This window comes from Elephantulus edwardii, unplaced genomic scaffold, assembly GCF_000299155.1.
Source record: "Elephantulus edwardii isolate Elephantulus edwardi_28Jun2011 unplaced genomic scaffold, EleEdw1.0 scaffold00068, whole genome shotgun sequence".
Lineage (NCBI taxonomy): Eukaryota > Metazoa > Chordata > Mammalia > Macroscelidea > Macroscelididae > Elephantulus > Elephantulus edwardii.
The window spans coordinates 8,180,370-8,198,682 of record NW_006399818.1 but is presented as its reverse complement, the minus strand read 5'-3'; the positions used below and the strand labels follow the sequence as shown (position 1 = coordinate 8,198,682).

The 18,313-nt window shown below is 36.6% G+C and overlaps 1 protein-coding gene across 2 annotated transcripts in view; it reads left to right on the top strand.

Moving 5' to 3' along the window:
* Positions 1-18,313, top strand: part of ANKS1B (ankyrin repeat and sterile alpha motif domain containing 1B) — a 1,992,519-nt gene that overhangs the window by 219,122 nt on the left and 1,755,084 nt on the right. The window lies entirely within an intron of this gene.

Genomic DNA, 18,313 nt, shown 5'->3' with positions numbered 1-18,313 from the left:
GGCTTCCCTGGTGGTGGAGCTCCTCCATCTGGTGGTGCCTCTTCTGGACCCACCATTGAAGAGGTTGACTAAACCAATCTGCGTACTTTATAGCATTCATTGTCCCACAGTTGAAACATTTTGAAGGACCCAAATTTGTAGCACACTGCAGTTGAAAAGACTAAACTGCTAGACTAAATTTCTGTGCATTCTCAATACTTGAATATAGAATGTGTAGAGGGAAAGGAATTAACATTGCACTTTATTATTACTGTATTGTAAGTGCAAAATGCAATGTCTCAAATAAAGACGTATTTAAAATTGGCAAAAAAAAAAAGAAAAACAAACAAACAAAAAGATTGACTAGGCATGTTGGAAAGATAGAATCCTGATGTATACCATTTCTGATTTTAATTTGGCTCCCTGATTCTGTTGAAATTATGGCTTCTTGGCTCATGTACATGTTCTGCATGAACACAGTTAAGTGTTCTGGAGTCCTCTTCTTGTCAATGTTATCTGTAATCTCTTTTGGTCCACACAGTGGAAGAAGGCTTATCCAGAGTCAGTGAAACACAATAAACCTTTTTCTAGTATTCTCCATGATAGAATGGAATTGAGGAAAGAAGTTAGGCTGATGTTAAGAAAATGAGTTGGATGTTTGATATTAAAGCAACAGTATTGAGAAACCACACTTTAGGATAGACTAAAGAGGAAATTAAAGAGAGGGGACATACTTAATAGTAATTTTTTTAAATTTTATTTTTCCTTTTTCATAAATTTTTTTCTGGTTTATTTACAGATTTTAAATACATTGTTTTTAACACAATCTTTCCCATTTCCTTAACTGTCCATCAAATTGTGCTACTCTATAATTAACTCTCCCATATTAACCCTCTGCTTCCATGCTTTCCACCCTTGCATCCTCATACTTTTTCTACAATTATGGTACATTGTGTGAATGTACCATAATTTTTCAATCCATTTTGTTATGGTTGGACATCTGGGGTATTTCCATGCTCTTGTGATGGTGAATAATGCTTCTATGAATATTGGTGTAGAAATCTCATTTGTCCTATGGGACCAAGTTAGTTCACTCAGCATAATGCTCTCTAATCCCTCCCAAGTTACTTAGTAATTTACAAAATCATTGCTCCATAGTACCCTCAGTGTAGTATTCCACTTGTATGTTGTTGTTGTTGATTGCCGTCAAGTAGAGCATGACTCATAGTGACCCTATGAACAAAAGGCCTGAACTGAAGCCTTTCTATAACTATCGTTGTTTCTCAAATTTCGTAGAATTACCAGAGTCATGTTTAGTAAGTGGATGTCACTCCTGCTTCCAATCCATTGTGTGAAGGTACCATAATTTTTCAGTCCATTCTGTTATGGTTGGACATCTGGGGTATTTCCATGCTCTTGTGATGGTGAATAATGCTTCTATGAATATTGGTGTACAAATCTCTATTTGTGCCTCAGTACTTATTTTCTCAGGGTGTATTCCCAGCAGTGGAATAGCTGTGCCATATGGAATTTCTGTGTTCAGCTTTCTGAAAGCCAAACTGTTTTCCAGAGTGGCTGTACCATTTTATAATCCCACCAACAATGTATGAGTTCCTATCTTACCACATCCTCTCCAATATTATTCTTACTTGCTCTTTTGTGGTTTTTGCTTTTTTAATTTTCTACTAGTTTATTTACAAAATTAGAATACATTGTTTTCAAGAACAAATTTTTTCAATTTCCCTCACCCCCCACCCATCAAATTGTAAAACCTGATGATTAATTACCCCCTCTGCCTGCACATCCTTATCCCTCTGCTTCCACCCTCTCCCATCCTCTTGTGTTAAACTTTGCCACTGCTGCTGGGGTGAGATGGTATCTCATTGTGGTTTTGATTTGCATGTCTCTTATTACCAGTGATTTTGAGCATTTATTCATGTGTCTGTTGGCTATTTGAGTATCTTCTTTGAAAATTCTTTTCATGTCCTTTGTCCATTTTGTAACTGGGTTGTCAGTATTTTTCTTTTGGAGGCCTAGGAGTAGTCTGTAGCTTTCGTTATGAGACTCTTGTCTGAGATGTTGTTATGTGCTGTCAAGTCTTTCTCTCTTTCTGAGATGGTATTGCCAAATGTTTGTTCTCAGTCAATAGGTTCCCTTCCATTAGAAGAAGTTTTTGATGAACACAGGGATTCAATATTTAGAAAGTCCCATTCATCATTTTTATCATCTTCCTATTGTGCATTTCTGTATTTGACAGTCTCTTTCTACCATACACTAGGCCTTCTAAGCTTGATTCCTGTTTGTTTCTTATGAACTTTATGGTTTTGGACTTTTCTTCCAGGTCTCTGATCCACCTTGAGTTGATTTTTGTGTATGATGTGAGATAAACCTTTTACTATTAGACTTTATAGGATTTGGTAGTATTTTGATATGATAAAGGGCTGATTGTTGTTGTTATGTGCTGCCAAGTAGCCTTTTTTAATATATTTTTTTACTATTATTAATTTCAGTGATCATCTACAGAGATTTTGGAATTCCATTCATTCATTGATGCACTTTTCTCCGCATCCACTCACCCCCACCCCCACCCCCAGTCCGCTCCTGTCCTTGAAAGGCAAAAGAAAAACTCCTTCATTGGTACACAATCCCCTCCCCCACCCTGCACATCCCTACTCCCACCCCAAGTATACTCCACTCTGCAACCCTCATTCCGGGCTCTTATGATAATCATAATGCCCTAAAATATATTAACTTTTTTTTACATTTTGTTATTTTTTATTTCTCTCCCTCATCGGCTTCAATGCAGTAAACATAATTTATCCAGTTTTTCTCAGTCTTACCCCCACCCCAATGTCAGGCCTCATTCTACAACAGTGGCACCATATAATATTTGTCCCTTTGTGACTGAGATATTTCACCACAGAAGACATTCAGATGACCAACAAGCACATGAAGAAATGTTCAAAATCCCTAGCCCTGAGAGACATGCAAATAAAAACAACTATGAGATATCATCTCTCCTCAGTAAGAATAGCAAAATTTAATAGAACAGCAAGCAACAAATGCTGGTGAGGTTGTGGAGAGACTGGAACCCTTATTCACTGTTGGTGGGAGTGTAAAATGGTGCAACCACTGTGGAAAGTGGTCTGGCGATTTCTCAAAAAGTTGCAAATAGAGATACCATTTGACCTCGCAGTTCCAGTACTGGGCATATACCCTAAAGAGACCATAAATGACATCCAAGCAGATATATGCACACCCATGTTTATTGCGGCTTTGTTCACAATAGCAAAGAGTTGGAAACAATCTAAGTGCCCATCAACAAACAAATGGATAGAGAAGCTATGGTATATTCACACAATGGAATACTACGCTGCTTTGAAAAATAAGGAACTCATGCAATACTTTTCAAAATGGGTGACCCTGGAGGACATTATGCTGAGCAAAATATCTCAGTCAAGTAGCCTTTGACTCATAACAACACTATGTACAACAGCACTGAATACCCCTCTATCCTGAGCCACTCTTATTGTCTATGGCACACCAAGCTCCATTACCCCAGTCACTGAGTCAATCAAACTCATTGAGGGTCTTCCTCTTTTGCACTGGCCCTCCAACCTCCCAATAATGATGTCCAAGGACTGGTCGCTCTTTGCAACATGCCCAAAGTATGTCAGATGACGCTTCAGAATCCTTGCTTCCAGCGAACAGCCTGGTTTCACCCTCTCCAGGACACGCTTTGAAATATTTTTTGTGGTCTGGAAAATATTGTCAGCCACAGGGAAAAAAGATAGGAACTGGTTTTTTTTTTCCATGGTATGGGAAGATGTGGTTATGTTTTCAGATATTTAATTAGAGTTGCTAAGGAAATCATCAGCAAGACCTGGAAAGGCATGATTCAGTTATGGAGAATAGTCAAGGATTGAAATATGTGGTGTCAGAACTTTAAAAATGGAATTTTTTAGACATTGAGTTAGCCCCCTCTTGTCTCGAGCTCCCTTAAATGCAGTCACAGGGTCTTGCAGATCATCAACAGCTGTGGGATGAATATGAGAGAGAGAGAAGAGGAGAGAGTGCTTTCTACTTTGTTAGATACCCCTGATAATAGTGGTGGAGGGAGCGTGAAGAGACTGTCACACTGTTGTGAAGAGACTGTAGCAAGGTATTACCAGAAGAACCCTGCATTTTTGTTACAATTAAAAGTTTTGTTTGCTGAATGATTGAGGAAACCAGGGGCTTCATGCATTTGTGCTGCTGAACTGAACCTAGACTTCCACTAATTGAGGAATTGTGTTTTGTTAATTTGACTTGATTCTTCTGGACTAAACCTGGTCTTGCATTGGGTGATATTCTTTGCCTCCTCCATGCCTCAATCCATTTCCCTAATAACCTCCAAAACTATGATTAATGCTAGAGTCAATAATGAATATTGGACCCAAATGATTGGTAGAAAGAAGAGCAGGAACCTGGGAGTAGGGATGTAGTGATGTCATATTTGACTGAGCAGTTATCTGTTTGCTGCTATGAATATTATTAATGGGGACAGTTCTCCTCTTTTAAGTGGGTAGCAATCAGACTTGGCCATCCTTTCATTGTTTCAGCTCCTTTCACAGTATAGAAAATGGAGAGAAACCTACATAGAAAAATAGCAGCAACAACAACAATACAGACAGAAAAATCATTATCTAATGGTCAGCATATGTGTGAATTTATGGTACAACCCTTGTATAGCCTGTTGTCAAATGAGTTCAGACTGTGGTGTTTCAGGAAGTACCGGAGGCTGAAGGCTGGACAATTGAAGGATGAGTAATTCCTCATCAGAATTGCTTCCTTGTTCCTTGAGACAGCTGGGTATAGAGATAGCAAATTATGTGTCATTCCGGTGTTTTCATCTGGTCTCGTGAGCACTTTCAGGACATTTGTGAAGAATTGTTTGACTAATTCAAGGAAGGACACTCCAATAGTATTGTCTTCTCTTCATCAGCTGTCAGTTTCTTTAGCATTGCATTATCTTTCCCCTTCACTCTCTTTCCGTATTGCCTGAAGTAAAAGATTCTGGTGGTTTGCTGAAAGGAAAAAATAGAATGGATTTTAGCATTTGGATGTTGAGTGGGAAGATGGAAAGCAGTGTGTGAGAATAAATTGTTATTTTGTAGGAAAATCCAAGGTTCCCCACCAGTCACTAAATTTGAATGACACTATGTATCTTTGAAAATTGAATAGCATTCAGATTATTCAACTGCACTAAATAAAATACAAAACCTTTACTAAACAGTATCTCACAACACGTGAGGCTACTTCTGGACATATGTACCTTTGTAGAATAACAGCATCCTTAATCAGGTGAATGTTTGATAAAGGTAAGGTGGCTTTATAGTGGATCTTAAGTCTACTTTTGTGCTTTTTCTTAGTATTGATATTATGTAAATAAGAGCTGTTTTGCTTATGTGTTGCTTTTTTAAAAAGTCTGGTAAATTTTACTATTAGCAAACCTTTCAAGTTTTCCACTTTGAAACTGGTTCTGTGCTTTTTAATAAATCCCTTTACAAATACAATTCTGAAATGCTTTGTTTCTTTTTTTGTTCATAAAGGCATGCTTGTTGGAAGCATATTGTGTATGAAGATTGTCATTTGCTCAATTTTGTGCATTGATGGTGAGCAAAAGGAAAAAAAAATCCTTTTAGCCTATTCCTTTGTAAAGATGATTTATACACCACCACTCCAAAAATTCAGTGTTAACAGTGAAATTAGTTCTAGAGCTATTACAACAAAGAATGAGAGTAAAACCTAACATGTTAAAAATGAATAATTCATTTATTTTAATCTTTGGCTCCACCTCCATGCCTTCCACCCTTGCCTGCTTTCCATTTGGCTACTAGAAAAGACTCAGTAAAATTCCCCCAAAGTGTTATTTTTATTTCTCTTGGAATTATTCCAGTGGTATGTCAAAAGAATTTTGAAAAGAACATTCATTTATGGATAACAGCTTTAGAATCCATAATAGGATATATTAGAACGCTTTTACAAGGCGCATGGCTAGATCATGAAGAACATAAAGGAAGTGTGTGAACTGCTTTGTTGTTGTTCATGATTAAACCCAAACTGTTTGCATATGAACAGATTTAATTGTTTACAAAATCTGCACAACACTATTAACAACAATTGGGTGATGGGGGAGGGAGACTTAAGAGCTTTTAGCCTTACAGAAAGATCCATTATGATTCTTAGAATGTTTCTCTACTGAATGTAAGCTAAAAGGTAATAGCAATGAAGATAATTAGTTATTATTACTTAAGAACAATTAAGAGCAGTACTGTGGATTCCATGTTGTTTCTTAATTGCTAGTGGGACTGGATCAGGAAGGTAGCAAAATTATCTAGAAAACAAATAAGATATTTATGGAGACTTTAAGGGAATCAGTGATAGGATAAAGAGACATAATAAAACTTGCAAAAGGAACCAGCGTGAGGTGGGAACCTGTTGGAGAAGAAATCCACAGATATTTTCCACTAAGACAAGTGAAAGAAACGTGATATGGTGCTTTTGTGGCAAGGTGCCATTGAGTCAGCTCTGACTCATAGAGACCTTAGGAACAGATCTTAACCATGTCCTGGTCTACACCATCCTCAAAATCTCTGATGAGCTGGAGCCCATTGTTATAGTCACTGTCTCAACCCGTCTTATTGACGGCCTGCCTTTCTTTTGCTGACCCTCTGCCTTTCCTGAAAAAGCCTATGTCTTTTTCTAAGGACTGAATTCTCCTGACAACGTGCCCAAAGTACGAGAGACAAAGTTTCACCATCCTTTCCTCTAAGGAACACCCTGGCTGCACGTTCCTCTAAGATACGTGTGTTTGTTCTTTTGGCAGACCACGGATATTCTTTGCCAATACCTCAATACAACAGTGTGTTGATTCTTCTTTGGTTTTATTTCTTTTTCAACTTTTAAATGTATAAGAAACAATTGAAATTATTGTTTCTTGGATCATGGGCACCTTAGTCCTTAAACTGATGTTCCTGTTCTAAGGATGTTAAGATACACTCTTTTTAAAATGTAAAAAAAAAAAAATTATGAGGCCCAGAAAAATGAGTTAGTTCCCTGAAATTCTGAATCTCACCAATTATATGGTATTTATTTTTAAAGAACTTACTCTTATAGATTTGATTTGATTTAGAATTTTTAAAAAGCTTGATTTTCTTCTGTTTTATGTGATTATGAATAGGGTAGATAACACCCTTGTTCTCTTTTTGAGAGAACTCAGCTGTAAGAGTTGAGTTTATTTTTTTAAATTATAATTTTAATGAAAGTTTACAGAAAGGTTGGATTTTCATTTATTCGTTGTGGCACATTTTCCTCCTTCCCTCTTTCTTCCTACTCCCTCAGTTCACTTTGCAATACATCTCTTGTTCCAGATTGTTTCATACATAAAATGCCTAATCATACACTCCTTTCAGTTAGCTCTTCCCCTCATGCATTCCAATGCAGTGTTAATTATATACCCACTCTTTTCTTATTCTCCTTCCAACCTCCATGTCAGTCCTATTTTATAACGTCAATGTTATGCAAAATTTATTTTTTTGTAACTGAAATTTTTCACTCAGCATAATGTCTTCTAGGCTCATCCATGTTGTATAGTGTTTTACTAGTTCATTGTTTTTGAATGCTGTGTAATATTCCATTGTATAAATGTACCATAGTTTTTCTAGCCATTTGTTTGTTGATAGGCAGTTGGGCTGCTTCCATCTGTTTGGTATTGTGAATAATGCAGGAATAAATATAGGTGTGCATACATCTATTTGAGTCATGGCTTTAGTTTTTTGGATTATATTTCCAGTAATGGGATTGCTGGGTCAAATGATATTTCTATTTCCAGCGTTTTGAGAAAGCAGCAGTCTGCCTTCCATAGTGATGGTACAATTTTATATTCCTACCAGTAGTGGATAAGAGTTCCAATCTTTCCATCATCATTTGCGGTTTTCTGCCATGTTGAACTTTGCTGTTGTTGCTGAGATGAGATGATATAGTCGTTTTGATATACATCTCTCTGATAGATAGGGATTTTGAATATTTCCTCATGTATCCATTTATCATTTGAAAGTCTTCTTTGATGAAGTGTCTGTTCATATCTTGTGTCCATTTTTGCTATAGGATTGTTTATCTTTTGCATGTAGAGGTATTGGTGTATTCCGTAAACTTTAGATAGAAATCCCTTATCAGATATGCCATTGCCACATATTATTTCCAGTCTGTGGGTTTCCTTTTCACTCTGTTGGAGTTTTTTTGAAGTGCATAGGGATTTAATTCTTAGAAGGTCCCATTCATTGTATCTCTTATTCTGGACAACAGTTCAGAATAAGAGATACAATGCAAAGTGGACAGGGGGAAGGGCAGTGGAAGGGAGGAAACTGTGCAACAGTGTGTGAATATGAAAAAAAAAAGAAGAAAATGAACGTGGGAAGGAGGAAAGTGTGCAACAATGAGTGAAAATCCAACCTTTTCTGTAAACTTTCATTAAAATCGCGATTAAAATACAAATTTTATTTAAAAGAAGAAAAAAGGTCCCTTTCATCTGCTTTAATTTCTCCTTGTTGTAGGTTTTTCGTTATCCTTGGAAGACTGTCCATGCTGTGGATTAGGGATACTAGAGTTCTTCCTAGCTTTTCTTGGATGATTTTTTTACTCTTTGGTTTTACTCCTAGATTCCTGATCCACCTTGACTTTCTTTTCTTTTCTTCTTTTTAAATATGATTTGCAGTGTGGGTCCTGTTTACGTTTTCCGCAGATGGTTTTCCAATTTTGCCAACTCCATTTGTTAAAGAGATTGTAGGTCCCCACTTATTTAATCTCCTTGACAAAAAAGAGTTGAGCATAGGTAGATGAGTTGAATTCTGGGTGCACAATTCCATTCTATTGATCTATGTGTCTGTTGCTATTCCATGCTGCCTTGACCACCACATTTGTTTAGTGGGATTTGAAATGAGGGGGTATGATGCCTCCTACTACCTTGTTTCTCTTTTCAAATAGTGCTTTGTTGAGGAACATTTATCCTACTTCTCTGGGGGAAATGATGCCTGGAAGAAATGAGTAAATAAAGACACAAGAGACAAACAACTTACATAGGCAAAACAGCACAGGACAGGACAGGACCGGCCAGACGGGACGAAGTAGGACCGGCCTCAGGCAGCTGTGCTATCTTTATTTATACCTTTTGGAAACAAAGAGATGGTTCACAGGGAAATAGAAACTTTAAGGGTTACATCATAGAGCCCAGGCGACAGGGTACAAATATAAACATTAAGATTACCAGAGGGCTCAGATGGACTGGGTACATAGATACGTTCAACCAAGACTTCTTTGTATTCATAAACTGTGTTTTCTCTTATTTTGCAACAACCTTATCAAGAGTAGGAATAATAATGAAAGTCAGTGTCTAACGATGTATGAGAACTTTTTGCAATCTTCCTTCTCAGAGTGCCTTGTGAGCTCTGCTTGCCGTCTTCTTTCTGAAGACACCTTCTGTGTGCAAGGCACACAGACATATTCTAAGGATGCAGTCCTTTACATTCTTTGGTTCCCTACAGTGCTTTGCCTATTTGGTGTCTCTTTCCGTTCCTGATAAAATTGGAAATTGCCCTTTTCATCTCATTGAAGAAGGAAATTGGTCTAAGTATTGTGATTACATTGAACTTACAGATTGTCTTTAGTAGACTTGTAATTTTCACGACATTGTGTCTTACTATCCATGAAGGGTCAGAGCAGAAGAGGAAAACCCTGTATGAGATGAGTTGACATAGTGACTGAGATATTGGGGTAGGTGTTAGAGACAGTGAGACTGGCCAAAGATAGGGCAAGGAACAGAGGGCTGCGATGAGTCACAGTCAGCTTGACTGCACATAACAACAACATCCACGAAGATGGTATATTCCTCCAATTCTCTAGGTCTCTTTGTTTCTTGCAGTAGCATTTTGTAATTTTGTTTGTACAAGTCTTTTGTGTCTCTAGTTGTATTTGTCCCTCAGTATTTCATATTGTCAGTAGCTGTTGTAATTAGTATTGTTTTTCTTAGCTCCATTTCTGTATTCTCTTTGTTGTTGTTATGTGCCATCTAGTCGCCTGCGACTCATAGCGACTCTATGTACAACAGCCCTAAAGTTTACCCTATCCTGTGCCAATCTCACTATCCCTGACACACCTACCCCCATTACATCAGTCACTGAATATTAGAGAAATCCAACTTCATTTTGTATGTTGATCTTGTATCCTGCTACTTTGCTGAGTTGTTTGACCATGCCCAATACTTCTCTTGCTGAATCTTTAGGATTTTCTAAATATACTGTCATATCATCTGTCGTATCACCTCCTCTTTCCTTATTGCTCACACTGACACTTTCAATATAATATTGAATTAAAGTGGTGATATTCGGCACTTTTGTCTACCTTCTATTCTTAAGGGGAGTGTCTTTAATCTCTCTTCATTGAGAGTGATGTTGGCTCTTGGTTTTGGATATATACTTTTCACAGTGTTGAGGAAATTACCTTTACTTCTATTTTGTTGAATGTTTTAATCAGAAAGGGGCGTTGGATTTTGTTAAAGGCCTTTTCTGCATTAATTGATAGGACCAGGTGGTTCTTGTTATTTGCTTTGTTAATGTGATGAATTGACTTTTTTCCTTAGTTGAACTATCATTGCATATTTGTTATGAACCTCACTTGGTCATGATGAATTATTTTTTTGATACACAGTTGGACTCTGTTGGCCAGGATTTTGCTGAGGATTTTTGCATCTATGTTCTTGATATTGTTTATACTTTTCTATTTTGGTGATGTTTTTATCTGACTTTGGTTTCAGGAATGTGTTAGCTTCATAGAATGAATCTGGGAGTATTCCATATTTTTCTATTTTCTGAAATAATTTATGTAGAAATAATCACAGCTTTTATCTGAATGTTTGGTAAAATTTACTAGTAAAACATTTGGACCAGGGCTTTTTTTTAAAATTAAAGTTGTTTTATGAACTGTTCAGTTTCTTACTTTTTAATGAGTTTGTTCAGGTGTTCTATTTCACTATGAGCTTGGGTGGGTTGTGACTTTCTCAGTATTTGTCCATTTCCAGTGTTGTTTTTGTTATTGTTAGGGATCATCAAGTTCAGTATAATTCTTAGTGACCCTATAAACAAATTTATTATAGTTTTTCATAAAATTCCATTACTAACCTTTTCATTTCAGTTGGTTCTGTTGTGACATAACCATTTCCAGCTCTTATTCAGATTATTCATGTCTTTTCTTTCTTTCCCTTTTTCAGCTTTGCTAGTGGTTTGTCTCCTTATTTCTTGACTGCTCATACCAAGGGTGTTAATTGTGGCTCCAAGCAAGATGAAACTGTTGACAGTTTCAACCTCCTATCCATCTCTCATTAGGTTGTCTATCATTCCAGTGGTAAGAATATTTGGAGGAGACACATTGCACTGGGAAAATCTGTAGTTAGGGACCACTCCAAATTATTGAGGAGTAATGATGTCAGTTTGAGGACTAAGGTCCATCTGATTCAGGCCATTCTTTTTCTGATCATTTGCTATGCATCTGAGAGCTGGACAATGAATAAGGGTGACATAAAAAGAATTGATTCCTTTGAGGTGTAGTGTTGAAGAAGAAAACGGAATATCCCCTGAACAGCCAAAAGAACAGATTTGTCTTGGAGAGGGTGTAGCTGGAGTGCTCTTTTGAGGCGAGAGTGATGAGGCTTCATCTCACATACTTAGAGCATGTTCCTAGGAAGGACTTTTCTTTGGAGAGGGGCAGAATGCTGGCAAGGTTGGAGGGTCAGCAAAGGAGAGGAAGACCCTCAACCAGGTGTATTGACACTATGACTGCTGCAGTGGGGTCTTGTGTGTCAGGAAGTGAGAACAGCACAGGATTAAACAGAGTTCAGATTTTTTGTTCATAGGATATCTGTGGCGGCATTCATCCTCTCAGCTTTGCCCAAGGACTCCAGTAGACACCTTGTTCTGAGCGTGTACTTTTGGGACAGGCTACCTGTTTGGATGGTGGGGGGAAGCTGAGTTCCCCCGGCTCCCATTCCTCTTCCTGGCTCCCCTGAACTTCTCTCTCACCCTGCATTCAGCTCCCAGCCTTGCCCAGTGACTCCAGTCACCACTTTGTTCCGCGTGCATACACCTGAGACGGGCTACCTGTTTGGAACAACACAACAACAACAACAACAACAACAACAACGTATCTATGAGTTGTACTTGACAGTACTTAACAACAACAATAACAAGTGGTTTGTTGATTTTATTGACCTTTTTGAAGAACCAACTCCAGGTGTTATTGATAATTTTGTTTTCTATTCAATTTCTTTTTGCCCTAATTTTCAGAATTTTCTTTATTTTAGAGATTCTGTGGTTTTCTTGCTGTTCTTTTTTCAGTTTTTGTAGATGTTGGATTAAATAGTCCATCAATTTATTCTTTTTTCTCTTTTGATGTGTCTTCATATTGCTGTGAATTGACCTCTGAGTACTCCTTTGGCTATTTCCCAGAAGTTCTGTTAAGTTGTCTTTTCATTGGCGTATGTTTCAAGAAACTTTTTACTTTCTTCTGTTACTTTTCCATGTTCAAGCAGGGTGTTGTTTAACTTCAAGGTGCATTAAACAATCAGATGATAATAGGTATATATCAATAGTAATTAATTATATAAAATATGATATAGATGAATGATAGTAGATGAAAGATTGTATAAAACACAATGTATATGCATGAAACACAATGTATATGAATGGCTGTAGGCAAACCAATAAAATATGAAAAAAATTCTAGTTTCACTTATTTCATAGTTTCTGATATAATGCAAGTAATCAGTACCTCTTTGGCTTTTGACATTTTTAATTTTTAACTGACTATTGACTTTCTTACTGTGTTAACAATTAAAAATTGGAGCCACTTGTTTGTAAATGGAACAGAACAAACTAGAAGCCTTACTCCATCTTAAAGTATTAACAAGAGTCAGAGATCCCTGTTGGATTTTCAAAAACTCTCTTTCCAAAAGAAAGTCTCTTTCACCTTGGTGCTGCCTTGACCTTATACTCTAAGAATGATGACATTCCATTTCCCTGAGGTCTGGCAGGTATAAGATATTATAATTGATCCTCCATTATCTTTATCATTGCCAAATATTTTTCCCCAGTCTGTGGGTTTCCTTTTTACCCTGCTGGAGAATTTTTGATGTGTACAGAGATTTGATTTTTAGAAGCTTTCATTCATCTATTTTATTATTTCCTGGTTGTAGGGTTTTAGTTATGCTCTTAAGTCTATTCATGACATAGATTAGGGCTTCTAGAATTGTTCCTAATTTTTCTCTGATGAATTTAGAATCTTTAGTTTTATTCTGAGGTCCATAATCCACCTTAAGTATAATTTAATTCTTTATCATCTTTGTTGAGTTTCTTTCTAGTCTTTGTATATTTTCTTCATTGTGATATATTGAAGTCTCCTACTATTATCATGATATTTTCTGTTTCTGTTATCCGGTCTGTTAATGTTTGCTTAGTGTTTTTTACAGCTTTATAATTTTGTGCATTGATATTTATTATGGTTATGTTCTGTTGACTATCTAAGCAATATATAATATTGCTTGATGTCCTTTATGATGTTTTGTACCTGGAAGTCTATTTTATTGGAGATTAATATTACCACTCTTTTTTTTTTCTAGTTTCCATTTATTTGTTGTTATTATGTGCCATTGTGTTGGCTATGATTCATAGCGACCCTATGTACAATAACTCTGAACTCCGTCCTATCCTGAGCCAGTCTCACTGACTCTGACATACCTCGTTTTCCCAGTTACTGTCTTAATCCATTTTATTCGGGATCTTTCTCTCCCGCACTGTCCCTCCACCCTGCCCAAGGATGATGTCTTTCTCCTAGGACTAGTTCCTCTTGGTCACGTGCACAATTATGTGTGACACAGAGCTTCAAAATCTTTGCCTTCAAGGAGAAACTTGATTTTACTCTCTTCAGTACAGACCTATTCTCTTCACAATCCATGGTATGTTCAGTACTTTTCTTCAAACCACATAACAAAGGCATGGACTATTCTTCCTTTACCCTTTTTTTCTATAATTATATTTTATTAATTTTCATAAACCTTTACAGAGATTTTGGGTTTCCATTCATTCATTGTTGCACTATTCTCTCTACCCTCCTCCCAGTTTGTTCTTGTCCAAATGCCACAGTGCTTGTCCAAACCAATTCTGATTAATCTTCTTTGTCAGTGTGTCCTTTGCCATTCCCTATCACTCCTCCCTGAGAGAGACTTCACCCTGAGTCATAAGGAAAAGGGGATGGTGTATTCTCTTAGCTACTTCCTGCTGAAAAAGGACGCTGTGGGTTTCAGGGTGAAAATCTTCTCTCACTACTCTAAAGGGCCCCTTTGGCAGTAGGAAACACATAGACTATTATGGAGATTGATTTTGGAATTTAGATGCACTCTTATTGATTGTGCTTGGCCGTACATGTTCATATCCTTGAAGATGTATCATGGGGGTGTTGCAACCTAGAAGACACAAATTTGACTAAGAAGTTATAAGTACATGAGTCATCCAGCTCTTTGATGTATAGCATATAATTGCAAAGACCATGGCCTGGATCAGGGGCACCTTAGTCTCTAGACTGACATCTTTGCTCATTAGCACTTTGGAGAATCTCTGACTGCAGACTTCTCTGGTGCAATACTTCTTTTTATTTTATGGCTATTGGTGCCAAGAATGTTGTTTGTGGATTCAGGCAAGCTGAAACTGTTAACAACTTGAATCTCTTCTTCATCTATCATAGTGCTGCCAATTGGTCCAATGGTGAGAGTCTTTGCCTTTTTAATGTTGAGCTTCAATTCTTATTGAAGTTTGGCCCTTTTGATTTTCTCACTCTAGCTCTTTGCACGTTTCATAATGATACTTTGCTTTGTCATGCTGAGCTGCTGTTTGAAGTCTTCTGTTCAGCTCCTTAACTTTCTGTTTTCTTCCCTTTGCTTTGGCTTTTTGGCACTCCAGTGCAATATTCAGAGTCTCTTCTTCCATATATATACTGTTAAAGTGACCTTGGCCTTTTGCAGCTCAGTTCCTCCTCCGTTTCAACAAGCAAGATGGTATCATCTGCATAATGAGGGTTATAATGTCACATACCTCCTCATAAAATGCAACCTCTCAAATGATCTGTTCTGCACACAGATTGAAAAGGTATATGGAGAAAATATGGATCCTTGACATACTCCTTTCCTGATTTTGAACCATGCAGTGTTTCCTTACTCTGTTTGGTGTTTGCTTCCTGTTCTAACTATAGGTATCACATGAGCACCATCAAGTGTTCTGGAATTCCTGTTCTTTTTTTTTTTTGTTTGTTTCTTATGAATATATTTCTTTTTTTGGTAATTATTTGTTTTTTTATTAATTTTAATGATTTTTTTACAGAGATTTTGGATTTCCCTTCATTCATTGTTACATTCTTCTCCCTGTCCACCCCTCCCCTCGCAGTTTGCGCTTCTCTTTAAAAAGTAAATGTCTTTCTTTGGTATATAATCCCTTCACTCCCCCCACCACCCCGAGTACATTCCACCATGCAACCTTCATTCTGGACTCTTGTCATAATCATAATACCCAATCATATACCACTTTTAAACAGTTCTCTCCCTCATCTGTTTCAATGCAATATACGTAATTTATCCAATCTTTCTTAGTCTTACCCCAACCCTTTTGTCAATCCCATTCTACAACAATGGCCACTATGCAGTATTTATCCTTTTGTAACTGATATATTTCACTCAGCATAATGTCCTCCAGGGTCACCTGTTTTGAATAATATTGCATGAGTTCCTTGTTTTTCAAATACAGCGTAGTATTCCATTGTGCGAATATACGTAGCTCCATGGAAGAGCACTGTGGCTCACATGCCACGGCTTTCTGGTTCATGTTCCATTCCTGTTCTTCTTAAGGTTTGACAAAATTTATTGTGATCCTCATAGTTGAATGCCTTTGCATAGTAAGCACAGATAAGTATTCCTCTGGTACTCTTTGCTTTCTTCCAAGATCCACCTGAAATTGGTGGTAATTTCTCTTCTGCCATGACCTCTTCTAAACCCAGCTTGTTGGTAGTTCTTTGCCAGTGTAGATAATCTTCTACACTTACTTTTAGATAATGTCCAATAGAATTTTGTTTGCATGTGATACTAGGGATATTGTTTGAAAATGTACACACTCTGTTGGATCACCTTTTTTTTGGGTGTGAATAAGTATGGGTCTTTTCCAGTCACCAGATTCTTTGGTATATCCTGGTGAGAACATCCAGGGCATCATCTGTTTGTTGAGATATGTCAATTGATATTCCATCAATTCCGAGGCCTTGTTTTTTGCCAAGTCCTTCAGAGCAGCTTAAACTTCCTCCTTCATCACCATTGCCTCTCGGTCATATGTTACTTTGTGAAATTCTTCTGGCAGCCAATTCTTTTTGGTACAGTGAATATGTATTTTTCCCATCTTCTTTTTTTAATTATTATCAACTTTTATTAGTTTTAATGAACATTTACAGAGATTTTGGGTTCTCATTCTTTCATTCTTGCACTGCCCATCTTCTTTTAATGCTTCCTGCGTTGTTCAATATTGTGCCTATAGCAACCTTAAGTATTCGAAATCAACGCTTGAATTTGTCCTTCAGTTTAGAAAATGTGGAGCAGGTTCAACCCTTTTTATTTTCTGCCTCCAGCTCTTTGCACGTTTCATTATAACACTTTGCATTTTCTTGCTGATCTGTCCTTTGAAATCTTCTGTTCAGCTCCTTAATTTACTCCTTGATTCCCTTTCCTTTGGCATCTTGGCACTCCAGTGTAATGGCCAGAATCTCTCCTTCCATTTATAAACTGTTAAAGTAAATAATATTAATACTTAAGAAGCTTTGCTAATATAATCTAGGGATTTATCATGGTGACTAGGTGAGGATGGTGTCAAAGGAAGAAACTTAGTTCTATTTAATTGTAATAGTCAGATAAATATTGGCTTATTAATTTGAGAAGCTAGAATATATGAAAAACAATATAACATCAGGATTGGAGGAATTCCTTGAATTTGCTGAAGACTTCCTTCATGTTTTAAATATTTATATCGGAATGTACCAAACTAGTATAAGTAGTTTTATAAAATATGTATGTTAAGGACTTCAGGAGTTTTAAGACCGTACTTTCCAGTTCACAATAGTGGTAATTTCTGGATGTAGGGAATTATGGTGGTGGTGATTATGGGAGGATATGGAGTAAAAAATGGCTGCTCAGAATATGTGGTCATTGCCCTTCACAGAGACATAAAATTTAGGGGAAAAAATCTAAATCTCCAATTAGTGTAGATTTTTCTGGAAAAATCAAGTAAAAAGTAGAGTCATATGATTGAATTTATCATGTATCTGCTTTTTTTAAAAATTAGACTAATTCTTGGATTTCTGTCAAGTTCTTTTGATTTCTGTTCATTGTAGGGAACTTTATTTTTGTGATGGATGTAAAGTATATTGAAAAAGCTCAGAAATAATTTTTCCATATGTCTTTGTCAATCATAAATGATGCTATCAATTTTAAACTTGACATTTGAATAGTCTTTACTGAAAAAAGAACAAGCAAATTTTATCTATTCATACAAAATTAACTCTATACATTCAGTCCCTTAACAAAATTTGGATATTTCTCCTTGGGATTATAAAAAGCTTCCAAATCTTTCCTAAAGATATAAAATTAAGATAAATGAAGCTGTCTCATATTTTAATTTCCAAGTGCTTCTTCCTTCGTTGTTGATTGTCATTGTAAGTGAAATGAAATCATTAATAATCTATTTTTTTCCCTTCCATATATCATGATATTGCCAATTGGTCTGATGGTGAGAATTTTTGGTTTCTTTTTCAATTAAAATTTTTCATTTATTGTTTCCAGAAGCATTTTTTAATTGAGATTTTAATGAAAGATTGTAGAGAACTTGGATTCCCATTCATTCATTATTGCACATTTTCCTTCTTACCCACTCCCCTCAGCTCACTTTTCTCTTTGAAAAAAAAATGGTTGTACAATCCTCCCCCCAAGTCCACTTTACTATTCAGCTCTAATTCTCTACTGTTGTCATACAAATAATACCTAATCATATATTCTTTTTAAACAATTCTGTTCCTCATCTGTTTCAGTTCAGTGTACATTATTTATCCCTGCTCAGTTTCCTTCCATCCTCAACGTCCATCCTGTTTTATAACAGTGACATCATGCAGTATTTGTCCTTTTGTGACTGAGATATTTCACTCAGTATAATGTCCTCCATGATCA